Here is a 12,264-nt window from a genome sequence, read left to right as displayed (position 1 = left end):
GCACTGGTGGGTGGCACTGGTGGGCAGCACTGGTGGGTGGGCACAGGTGGGTGGCACTGGTGGGCACAGGTGGGTGGCACTGGTGGGCACAGGTGGGTGGGCACAGGTGGGTGGCACTGCTGGGCACATGTAGGTGGCACTTCTGGGCACAGGTAGGTGGCACTGCAGAGTGGCACAGGTGGGTGCACTGCTGGGCACAGGTGGGGGCACTGCTGGGCACAGGTGGGGGCACTGCTGGGAACGGGTGGGCGGGGCTAGTGGGCGCACTGCTGGGCGGAACTTGCGGGTGTCACTGCTGGGCACCGATCATCAGGGCACTGATCATCAGTGCCCTGATGATCGGTGCCGATCCCCGCTCTGACAACTGCCGGTTCTCGGCAGTACTTTCCTCACGATCTGACAGCGTGAGGAAAGTGCAGCCGAGAACCGGCACTTGCATTTCCCTGTGATCAGCGTGTCATTGGACACCGCTGATCACGTGGTAAAAGGCCGGTGGTATCGGCCTTTCACCACATCACGTGATCAGCTGTGTCCGTAGGACACAGTGATCACGGAGATCGCCGGGTGCGCGCCCCCTGGGACGCGCAGGAGAGCGCGTTCTGGGAGGACGTCATATGACGTCCACTCAGAACTGGCCGGCCGCGGTGAAGCCGTCATTCGGCTATGCGCGGTCGGCAAGAGGTTAAAGAAAAATTTCTAAATGCATTGAAAACCAATTAATCCATTCGTACTGCGAGACAAATTTGTAAACCGAGGCATTATTTTCAATGGATTTTCATTCGTAAACTGAAGATTACGTTAACCAAGGCATTCGTAAACCGAGGTACGCCTGTGTATTAATTATAGAGTTTTTAATGGGAGGTCATAGTTTACTCTAATGCTAGTCATACACTCCATCAAATATGCATGTCATTTTTTATTTTGACAATTGCTTCAGTTTTATTTATTTTTTTAATCTGTTGCACAACATAGTAAAATTGTAAAAATAAATTAAAGGCAGCTTTCACTGAAGTATTTACCTTCTCCCCAGTGCTGCCCCTGCAGGCACACTACTCTGTGATCCAGTTCTGGTCCTCTTCTGAGCTAAAGGATGCCCAGGTGGAATCATTTCAGGCATTTTAGCCCTAGAACCCAATCAGCGTCTTTTTGTTGAAAGCTGATCCAAGTAATTTTGTTTGCATTGCTATTCAGTAAAACAGGACCAAGAGTTAATGCTTCAAACCAGTGTTCATTTCCCCTTAGTATGTTTTGCTTTTGGTGTGACAAAAAATAAATATATTTTATTTAAAATATATTCTTCAGATTTTTTTTAACATATAAAAAATTCATTTTAACATATACTTTTACATATACTTGTAATTGCATTACATTTGAAATGTATTTTTAAAAATATTTTTTTAATAAAAAGGCATTTTAAGATACAGTATATATATATATATATATATATATATATATATATATATTGAAATATATTGAATATGGCCACAATTGTGGCATTTCAAATATATGTCAATATATTTGAGAAGAATATTTTTAAAATATATTTTATATATTTTCTTCCATATGGGAATGCCTGCAGGAACTGATTTGCTGACACTCCTGCATTCATAATGTTGCTCATATGTTGCTATATGTGACTTCCAGTCTTTAGTAAGCACAGTCAGCCTTCACATGCACGGCCCTAGCAAATTTTTGTTGTCAGTGTCCAATCACTCGAAGGTAGCCTACATATAATCTATAGCCTATAAATACATGACACATCTATGGATCATCTACAGTATATATAGGGCCAGATTTCCCTTTAGGCACTGTAGTCATGTGCCTACAGGTGTCCTTCCTAGAGGGGCACCTGTCTGTATGAGCAGGATCTTTCTCTCTCTGACCCAGGCCCATCCTGGGGGCACCACATGTTCAAGTCCAAACCCAACAGGCTGGTTCAGCACCTGTGGAGGAGTCGGTCGGCGGCGATGGGGGAGTGTCTTGCTGCTGTCTGTTCAAGCCACCAGGCAGGTGCCCTGAACTGCAGTCTGATGTGTCGGGTGTGCTGAAATATCTGAAGGAACAAACTCTGTGTGCCCTGCTGGAGGTGGAGTCCAGGGAGCAACCCGGAGCAGGTCCCCTCCTCACCTGCTGCTATGTAGACTTTTCTGCTGGCCAGAGCTGCAGCATTCCAGGCAACTGAAAGCCCTGAGTGGATGTCAAGGAGCTGGAGGAGCCAACCGCAACAGCATGTGCTGTAACCCTTACCACTATAGCAGATTATGTGGCACACAGGTTTTGGCTTCACACTTTGGTCCTATTCTTTTTCATTAAAATCAATGGAAAAAGAGTTAAGACATGCACAGCCAGGGACATTTCCTCCAATTCATTTCTGCTGGTGGGAGAATTGTACAATCTCTTTCTCACTCTCTCTCTCTCCCCCCCCCTTTCACATTAGCGCCCCACATTGCCAGGTGACTTCTGCAGACCCTGATGTAAAGGGGAACACTGCTGGCTGTGATGTAAGGGGGTTTTTGGTGACCAGAGATCACCTTACATCAGAATTCCCCTTTACATCACGGTCCACAGTGTTCCCCTTACAAGAGTTTCCCTTTGTATATGTAAAAATATTTACATATACAAATTTTATCATGTAAATAAAGTCAGTCTTACTGTCTTATATATATACTGTATATATATATATATATATATATATATATATACACTGTATGTAGCCACCTGCTGGTGGATCAGTCCAATCGCTAATAAAGCCATTTGCCTGTAATATACCTCTTTCTTTCATGTCAAGTGGTTGAGATTATGACTTTGAATATTATAGCTATCCATTTCAATTCTTTAGTTCTCCAAAGAACACTAAGGCATAGAGTAATGGAACAACAAGAATAGTTTTTTATTATATATAACAATCTCCCAGATGGTTACATTAAGTGTGCATACATTCTGTAAATATTACTGGCATATAATTTGATGAGATTTGTCCGCTAAATGTATTATAAATCGGCAGTTCTCATGGATAAATTATATCTCACTCCTTAGTGGCAGAGAATATAGCATTTATATCCAATCATATAATACTGGAAATCATATCTGCAGGCAAAAGGAGTAATCTCCATAACTGGAAAACACAATACATTTATGTGTACATGGGTGTGGAGATGAAAAACTGATTGGCAAGAACCAGGATCCTACAGGAAGGGAGTTGGCTCATTTAAAATGTTTGCATAATTTGTTATCACCTGCAGATGTTCCATTGACTCTCCTTTGCTGTCATGTATAACCTCCTATTCTCTCATTTACCTGATCTTTCAACAACCAATAATGAGAATTTTTATGATTAGACCCAACCCCCATATGAACATATTACAGAACACAGAGATACTAATTCTCTGAGTGCAGTTGGAACTTGGATCCTTCAAGGCTGTCCTTTCGCTGCAATGTGCTTTGGTGTCTGATCCAGTCATCACTCGGGCATCATGGTGGATTTTCCAAATTGTAGTGTTCTGTACAGATGTCACTAGAGTCGTCTCATTTTCATCATCTGTGTGGTTAGTTCTGACCCCTGCTAGTAACTCAGGATCTGAGCTCTGGAGCATCACTTGTTGTTACAAAGTATAAATTAAAAAAATAAATCTGGGCTTACAATTTCCAAATTACTGGGGACCTGTATGTATGCCACATGCATTACAACAATTTTCCAGGACACTCTTCAGCTAATCGGCACAAACAGTGAATGACTCATCTCAAGTGAAAACCAGTTTTTGTGTTGCATACATTAAACTAAACAGAGATGTAATTCTTGCTTTGTTGGATTTGAGCTGCTCTGAACAGTAGTGGGCTTCTGATTTGTTTTTTGTACCATTTAGGAGGAGAGGGCTGCCTTCTATTAACCTGTTCTTAATCAATGCTTTGCTACATCCTTAACCCCTAGATGCTGAGCGCATGCAAATATGAGGCCTCTTGGCATCTGGGTCTTGACGCCGAGCGGCCGCATATTTACGTACCATTTGAAATTACAAAATTGTGCTGAGAGCGCGCGCCCTGCACACTCCCAGCACATATATCCGTGACTCACGGAAAGGTCCCGATCTCCCTTTGCAAGTGGGACATTTTCGATCATGTGACTGACGTGACAGCGAATCACGGAGGTCACATGACCCAAAAACTCCACCCCTCCTCCCAGCTTCTGAAACTCCTAAAGGGTCGGTAGGCATCGGCGCAAAGGGGTTAAACATACCTCCCAACTTTTTGAGATGGGAATGAGGGACACCTATTAGCAAAAAAAGTTGGCATAGGACACACACCCTGCCAAGCCCCCTCAAAGGAAATTTCTTCAAGAAAAAATAGTTAGTTAAATCCACAAGCATTTTTTTTACCACTACTATTCCTTTAAAATTGCAATTTAGAAATTGGATGAAAGATTTAGCATTGGAAAACACTTTTTGAAAGATAAAAAGTGAATTTTATATACAACTATATGGATCATACCAAAATAAGGGACAAATGAGGAGGTGTGAGGGACATAGGGACTTTGTTCCAAATCAGGGACAGTCCCTCAAAATCAGGGACAGTTGGGAGCTATGCCTTAAAGTATAACTAAAGACAAAACTTTTTTTTAGTTGCAGATAGAGTGCAGAGGTATTAGAACACCTGTCAGTTTTTATTGCTGTCTGTGCCCCCGTTAAGGAGGTTTACCCTCTCTGTGTGTCCTGTTTACCATTATCATTAAAAGTGAAAGTTAAAAAATCCCAAATTTTTGGTTGTTGTTGGGAAATCTTCCAATGGGAACACTAGTTCTGGTCCACTGAGTCCCCAAGGAATTCTTAATTTCCAGCGATTTTTTTTATCATTTCCTGTTTGGCTATGAGACAGGAAGTGAAGGGAAATCTCCGCAATGGGACACAGATGACAAAAAAAAAATTGACAGGGTTTATATCACTCCCTTATTCTATCCAAAATAAAACAAAGAGTTTTGCCTATAGTTTTTCTTCAATAATAATAAAAAAATATTCTGCTTTGCCAGTGAAAGAATAATATCTCAAACTTTCACTACAGGAATTACAAAACAAAGGAATGCTATGGACACAAAATACATTTTACTTTTATAACATCATTGTAATAACAGTACAAACTATACTGTAGTTATTTGTGACAATCCAATATATTCTTACTTGAAAAATCTCTTTTTATGTTGTGAGTTCTGCCTGTCTACTGGATATATGTTTCCACAACTTCATGGATTCCCAGCATGCAGTTTCTCATCTGCTGTTTGTTTTCCATTTCTAAAGACTACATATTCCATGGTACCTTGCTGCCTGCAAACAGTGATTCCTGTACTGGCTCTACCTTCTGAAACTCCCCCTCTCATGTTGTGCATTCTGCCTGTCTACTGCTCATCTCTTTCCAAAACGTCTTGGATTCCCTGCATGCTTTGCAGCTTTTCCACTGCTGTTTACTTTCCATATCTAAGGACTACATATCCAATGGTACTTTGCTGCCTACAAGCAGTGATTCCTGTACTGACTCCTGAAACTCCTCCTCTCTGCACCTCTGTAGCTTAGAAGGCAGGCTCTGTGAAATGTGTGACACAGCAGTGCCTACTCATAGTGAATACATGTCACAGAATTCAAGGAAGTAAATGTGTGGGGATCTTCACAAGGTAAGTTGACAAACGAACAAAGATTGTTCAGATTAATGGTAGGCTGGGAATAACTAAAATACAATACAGGAATGAACATATGATTTTACATTTTGATTATTGATACACTTTAACATTAACTCCTTCCTCTGTGTTCTGACACACCCAATGGACAGTGCAACTCCCTGAACTCTATTTCAGCTCTGACCACTGACGACTGCCCACATCTGCCCTGAATACCCCCTCCAATTGACCAGCTCCTCAGCTTCTGTTACTTGACATTACCCAGCTCAGCAGCTTGCCCCAACACTCATTCCCGGCTCCCCATCGCCTCCACTTACCTAAACTGCATTCAGATCATGGTATCATCAGGGTGACAGACTGCCACAGTTGTCTCCTCCCCATTGTTTTCCAAGTCCTGACTATACTGTGCAACCTATCAGGCCTCAGACAAGAGTCTGAGAAGGAGACGACTGCAAAGAAGCTTTTGGGTACTCTGTAATTCCTCAGACAGTAGCGGCTGGAGGATGAGATGGCTCCACACTCATCAACATGCCTGCACCTCCGCTACCACCACCCGCAGACCCATCTTTTACCCCAAAATTGCAAAAAGTGTCTCCCCCATGCATCGTCTCAAACCCCCTAGTCATGTGCTCAGCAGCTGTGCCCCCATACCTTCACTGTGCCTGTGCCCCTCTTCCACCCAGGTTGTCCCCCCTTATCCTGCTGTCACCCCATGTCTGCAAGCAGCACACTCCTCCTTGACATCAAGTGGCTCTTAGCCACAGTCTTCCCTTTCAGCTCTTAAAACCTTGGGAGCAGCACAGTGGCTAAATGGTTGGCACTTCCACCTGGCAGCACTAGGGTCATTGGTTTGAATTCCAACCATGGCACCACCTGCCTGTAGTTTGCATGGTCTCCCTGTGGCTGTGAGGGTTTCCTCCCACACTTCAAAGACATAATGGTAGGGTAATTGGCTCCTATGTACATTGACCATAGTATGTGTACAGGTGAAGCTCAAAAAATTAGAATATCGTGCAAACGTTCATTTATTTCAATAATGCAACTTAAAAGGTGAAACTAATATATGAGATAGACTCATTACGTGCAAAGCAAGATAGTTCAAGCCGTAATTTGTCATAATTGTGAAGATTATGGCTTACAGCTCATGAAAACCCCAAATTCACAATCTCAGAAAATTTGAATATTGTGAAAAGGTGCAATATTCTAGGCTCAAAGTGTCCCACTCTCATCAGCTAATTAAGCCATAACACCTGCAAAGGGTTCCTGAGCCTTTAAATGGTCTCTCAGTCTGGTTCAGTAGGAATCCCAATCATGGGAAAGACTGCTGACCTGACAGTTGTGCAGAAAACCATCATTGACACCCTCCATAAGGAGGGAAAGCCTCAAAAGGTAATTGCAAAAGAAGTTGTATCAAAGCACATTAATAGAAAGTTATGTGGAAGGGAAAAGTGTGGAAGAAAAAGGTGCAAAAGCAGAAGGGATGACCGCAGCCTGGAGAGGATTGTCAGGAAAATGCCATTCAAAAGTGTTGGGGACTTTCACAAGGAGTTGACTGAGGCTGGAGTCAGTGCATCAAGACCACCACACACAGACGGATCCTGGACATGGGCTTCAAATGTTGTATTCCTCTTGTCAAGCCTGAACAACAAACAATGTCAGAAGCGTCTTACCTGGGCTAAAGAAAAACAGAGCTGGTCTGTTGCTCAGTGGTCCAAAGTCCTCTTTTCTGATGAGAGCAACTATTGCATCTCATTTGGAAACCAAGGACACAGAGTATGGAGGAAGAATGGAGAGGCACACACTGCAAGATGCCTGAAGTCCAGTGTGAAGTTTCCAAAGTCTGTGTTAATTTGGGGAGCCATGTCATCTGCTGGTGTTGGTCCACTGTGCTTCATTAAGTCCAGGGTCAATGCAGCCGTCTACCAGGAGATTTTGGAGTACTTCATGCTTCCTTCCACAGACAAGCTTCATTTTCCAGCAGGACTTGGCACCTGCCCACACTGCCAAAAGCACCAAAACCTGGTTCAATGACCGTGGGATTACTGTGCTTGATTGGCCAGCAAACTCACCTGACCTGAACCCCATAGAGAACCTATGGGGCACTGCCAAGAGAAAGATGAGAGACATGAGACCGAACAATGCAGAAGAGCTGAAGGCTGCTATTGAAGCATCCTGGTCTTCCATAACACCTCAGCAGTGAACACAGGCTGATAGCTTCCATGCCACACCGCATTGAGGCAGTAATTACTGCAAAAGGGGCCCAAACCAAGTACTCAGTACATATGCATGCTTATACTTTTCAGAGGTCCGATATTGTTCTATGTACAATCCTTGTATTATTGATTGCATGTAATATTCTAATTTTCTGAGATTGTGGATTTGGAGTTTTCATGAGCTGTAAGCCATAATCATCACAATTATGACAAATCACAGCTTAAACTATCTTGCTTTGCACGTAATGAATCTATCTCATATATTAGTTTTACCTTTTAAGTTGCATTACTGAAATAAATGAACTTTTGCACGATATTCAAATTTTTCGAGTTTCACCTGTATGTATGAATGTGAGTTAGGGACCTTAGATTGTACGCTCCTTGAGAGTTAGGGACTGATGCAAATGTACAACATAAATATATATATATATATATATATATATATATATATATATATATATACACATATACACATATACACATACATACATATACACACACACACACTACATTGCCAAAAGTATTGGGACACCCTTCCAAATCATTGGATTCAGGTGTTCCGATCACCTCCATGGCCATAGGTGTATAAAATGAAGCACCTAGGCATGCAGACTGCTTCTGCAAACATTTGTGAAAGAATGGGTCGCTCTCAGGAGCTCAGTGAATTCAAGAGTGTAACGTGATAGGTTGTCACCTGTGCAATAAGTCCATCTGTAAAATTTCCTTGCTACTAAGTATGCCATCATTAACTGTTAGTGGTATTATAACAAGGTGGAAGCAACTGGGAACAACAGCAACTCAGCCATGAAGTGATAGGCCACGTAAAATAACAGAGCGGGGTCAGCGGAATGGGTTTCCATGGCCGTGTAGCTCCATCCAAACCTTACATCACCAAGTGCAATGCAAAGTGTTGGATGCAGTGGTGTAAAGCACGCCGCCACTGGACTCTAGAGCAGTGAAGATGTGTTCTCTGGAGTAACGAATCACACTTCTCTGTCTGGCAATCCGATGGATGTGTCTGGGTTTGGCGGTTGCCAGGAGAACGGTACTTGCCTGACTGCATTGTGCCAAGTGTAAAGTTTGGTGGAGGGATGGATTATGGTGTGGGGTTGTTTTTCAGGGGTTGGGTTTGGCCCCTTAGTTACAGTGAAGTGAATTTCATGAACAATTTCATGTTCCCAACTTTGTGGGACCAGTTTGGGGATGGCCCCTTTCTATTCCAACATGACTGCGCACCAGTGCACAAAGCAAGGCCCATAAAGATATGAATGAGCGAGCTTGGGGTGGAGGAACTGGACTGGCTTGTACAGAGTCCTGACCTCAACCCGATAGAACACCTTTGGGATGTATTAGAGCTGAGACTGCGAGCCAGGCCTTCTCGTCCGACATCAGTGCCTGATCTCACAAATGTGCTTCTGGAACAATGGTCAAACGCTCTCATAGACACACTCCTAAACCTTGTGGACAGCCTTCCCAGAAGAGTTGAAGCTGTTATAGCAGCAAAGGATGGGCCAACTCAATATTGAACCCTTCGGACCAAGACTGGGATGCCATTAAAGTTCATGTGTGTGTAAAGGCAGGCATCCCAATACTTTTGGCAATATAGCGTATATGTAAAGCACTGCGTAATTGATGATGCTATATAAGTACCTATAATAAATTAATAATATACTAAAACTGGAGAGTGCAAAATCTGGTGCAACTCTGCATAGAAACCAATCAGCTTTCAGGTCTTATTACCAATGCTTAATTGAATAAACTGAAGTTAGAAGCTGATTAGCTACCATGCATAGCTGCACCAGATTCTGAGTGCACAAGTTTTAGTAAATCTCCCTCCACATCTGCAACTTACATGCTTTCAGCACCCCTAACCTTGCCCAGGCACATTTTTGCTAGTAAGTATAATAGGTAGAACTGGGATTGGTTTTTAGTTAGGGACCACAATTTTCAGTGGTGCCTTGAGAAGGCATTGTGGACATGTATTCAAATGTATGCAGCAAACACTTCTGTAGACATTGCAACAGTTTAATTAGTTTTTTTGCGCTGGGGTGCATGCTGGGGAATTTTTGTAATACATTATATATTGCACTGCCCATATAAACCATTACGTTTTTACTAGTTTTCAATTGATCTGAGAAGCTTCTATACTTGCTATTCTACATATATCCCACATATGTGTGTACTCTTTTCCAGTGGCATATTTACTAAAGGCAAATAGACCGTGCACTTAGCAAATGCAGTTGCACTGATTTTCCCCAGAGCTCAGTAAATGTTGCAAAGTTCTGCTGATTTTCAGCATCTAATCATGTATAATCAAAAATGCATTTTTTTTTCCTGCACCTGATTGGGTATTCTTTGCAAAGTGAAGCTTTACCACATTACATTTCCTATTGACAATGAGCGCAACTGCACTTGCAAAGTGTACAGTGTATTTGCCTTTAGTAAATCAATCTCACTATTTACATATTCCTTACAATCTGCATTTTCTGCCAGAGCCCATTGATAGTATCATAGAGATTAGGTGCATGAAATTGGTCTACTTATATAATATTTTTCACTCAGGGTACCTGTTTCTTGGCATATTTTGCTGTCACAATTTAAAGTGGTGTCTCAAGGCAACAAGAACTCAAATAGGCTCAGCTTAAAATGAATATGCAGTAATCTGAGAGATATGGTGTGCAGGGAATCTTTCTGCTATAAGCAATATGTGAAGCTTTGTTCGAATTTTAAAAGCCCACAAGGAACTTTGTTACTCTTCATGCAAATTATAGCACATTTTTGGAGATTCAGAAAAGAATTGTTGACAGCTGAGTTTTAGATGACATACATGAGAATAGTTTTACTTCTCAGGTTCTTTCCAAACCTTAAGGCTAAACAGTTTAACAATTTCATTGGAATGCTTTCTATATTCCTACTGCCACAGAGTAACTTGTGCCTGATAATAACAAGCATTACGGCTTTCATTTTGGCTCAGTTCTCCTTTGGGCTTTGCAATTCCTTTACAATCTCCTGTTTTTAGCAACATTAATACGTTTGAATCAATAAATTATGCTCATGTGATTCCTATTTCCTTCCCGAACACAAACATTTTGATTCTTTATTACACAGGCCAAAACTAAAATCTATGATCATTATTTAATTATTTTATTTATTTATTTCAGGTACTTATATAGCGCCGTCAATTTACGCAGCATTTTACATATGTCGCAAACATGCGCACCAGAGACTGACGCAGTCTGCCATTTTGTTAAGAGTAGCCATGTTATTCCCTCATTCTTCCCCCCCTCTCACTCTGAGAGGCACAGTGACAGATGTGTGTGTTTTAAAAGTGTCACAGGCCAGATCCCAGCAGGGAGCCATGAGGTGCCTCACTGTCCCAAGACCCTGTGCCATCTCACACCTCCTAAGAGATAAGGCAAGCTTTCTCAAGAGTTGAAATAGATTCCGACCTCATAAACCTAGCTCAGCATAGTTGATAGAATCAGATAACCTCTGTTAAAACCATGTTTTCCCCTATGTCTCATATCTTGGAATATGAGAGACTTACATAAAAACCAGGCATATCGCCAGATGGGCTAAGAGGAGCCAAACATTTTGGTGGGTCACTCGCCTTGTCTCAGACACACAGGAAAGCAGAAAAATAGATCTTGTCAACCGTTTAGCCTACACTTTCATAATTCATATCTAATCAATCCTTAAACTTGTCTGCTTAATAAGCTACCAGCGGGTGGGATGTCACTTGTGCATAGGAAAAGTTATGAGCCCAAATATGAACTACACAAGATTTTGGCTTAGTTTAGGTCGACACCCAGACCTCCACGCCTACATCAGAGACACCCCCTGCTGGGGACTTTAACCTCTTGCCGACCGCGCATAGCCGAATGACGGCTTCACCGCGGCCGGCCAGTTCTGAGTGGACGTCATATGACGTCCTCCCAGAACACGCTCTCCTGCGCGCCCCAGGGGGCGCGCACCCGGCGATCTCCGTGATCGCTGTGTCCTACGGACACAGCTGATCACGAGATGTGGTGAAAGGCCGATCCCACCGGCCTTTTACCACGTGATCAGCGGTGTCCAATGACACGCTGATCACAGGGAAATGCCAGTGCCGGTTCTCGGCTGCACTTTCCTCACGCTGTCAGATCGTGAGGAAAGTACTGCCGAGAACCGGCAGTTGTCAGAGCGGGGATCGGCACCGATCATCAGGGCACTGATGATCAGTGCCCTGATGATCGGTGCCCAGCAGTGACACCCGCAAGTTCCGCCCAGCAGTGCGCCCACTAGCCCCGCCCACCCGTTCCCAGCAGTGCCCCCACCTGTGCCCAGCAGTGCCCCCACCTGTGCCCAGCAGTGCCCCCACCTGTGCCACTCTGCAGTGCCACCTACCTGTGC

At 43.1% G+C, this 12,264-nt stretch overlaps 1 protein-coding gene across 1 annotated transcript in view; it reads left to right on the top strand.

Annotated features, from left to right (window-relative positions):
- Positions 1–12,264, top strand: part of LOC149473569 (uncharacterized) — a 215,855-nt gene that overhangs the window by 160,090 nt on the left and 43,501 nt on the right. The gene's annotated exons all lie outside the window — the stretch shown is intronic.

The sequence above is a fragment of the Staurois parvus genome, unplaced genomic scaffold (genome assembly GCF_062004578.1).
Source record: "Staurois parvus isolate SC_StPar_1 unplaced genomic scaffold, SC_StPar_1.0 ptg000013l, whole genome shotgun sequence".
Classification (NCBI taxonomy): Eukaryota; Metazoa; Chordata; class Amphibia; order Anura; family Ranidae; genus Staurois; species Staurois parvus.
This window is presented reverse-complemented; position numbering and strand designations above follow the sequence as displayed.